We start from the raw sequence: 846 nt of genomic DNA, 5'->3' as shown, positions 1-846 counted from the left end.
AGGCATCTTGTAGACCCTATTACAAAGTTTGGCTGTGTTATGCATTTTGTGTTGAATTCATGGTAATGCTTCTGCCTCAATTTTCCAAATACTGGAAATTCATGTGTACACTAACATACCTAAGATAACAAAGGATAATTTATGTCATTTGTTTTCTCAATACATACAGAGACCAACTGATTCAAACTTGTCTCTGTAAATGCCCTTCAGTGTGCTTCCATCACTGGAGCCTGTTTAACCAACAAAGCATCCCTTGAACAAGTCTGCCTCTCCTTGTCCTGGCAGCCAGTGGTTGTCAATAGTTCCTCAGAAAAGGCTGAGCTTTCTTCCTCACCTCCCCACTTTCATGAAGCAATTTCATCTGACTTGAGCTTTGTGGGACATGTGTGTGCTGTGAGCATTGTTGTGTGTCCAAATGTGTAACTGCCCACCTATCCTAAAAATCTATTTCCCTGTGGTCAGCCATCACCTCTGGCTCTTCCAGTTTTTCTGCCACCTCTTTCACAGTGATCCCCGACTATTGGTCTGAAGAACTTTGATAGAGGTGTCCTTTTCAGTAATAAACACTCTGCAGGATGTTATTCTCTGCACATAAGCCAGTTTGGGGTCTCTGTTAATCACCATCTGCTGCCATGTACATGCTTCTGGTGAGAGATGAGATATGGATTCATCTATGGGTATAACAAAAGCTCATGAAAAATCAGTTTAATACTATGTCTATTTAGCAGAATGATAGCAATAGGCCTTCCCCTGTGTCCTGTGACCTGTTTAACTACATGCTCCTAGTCATAATATCAACATCAATTTAGGGTGCTACCTTTTGAAAGGTATCTTGATTACTTCCAT

This window comes from Nannospalax galili, unplaced genomic scaffold (assembly GCF_000622305.1).
Source record: "Nannospalax galili isolate Female #2095 unplaced genomic scaffold, S.galili_v1.0 scaffold3804, whole genome shotgun sequence".
In the NCBI taxonomy this organism is placed as follows: domain Eukaryota; kingdom Metazoa; phylum Chordata; class Mammalia; order Rodentia; family Spalacidae; genus Nannospalax; species Nannospalax galili.
This window is presented reverse-complemented; position numbering follows the sequence as displayed.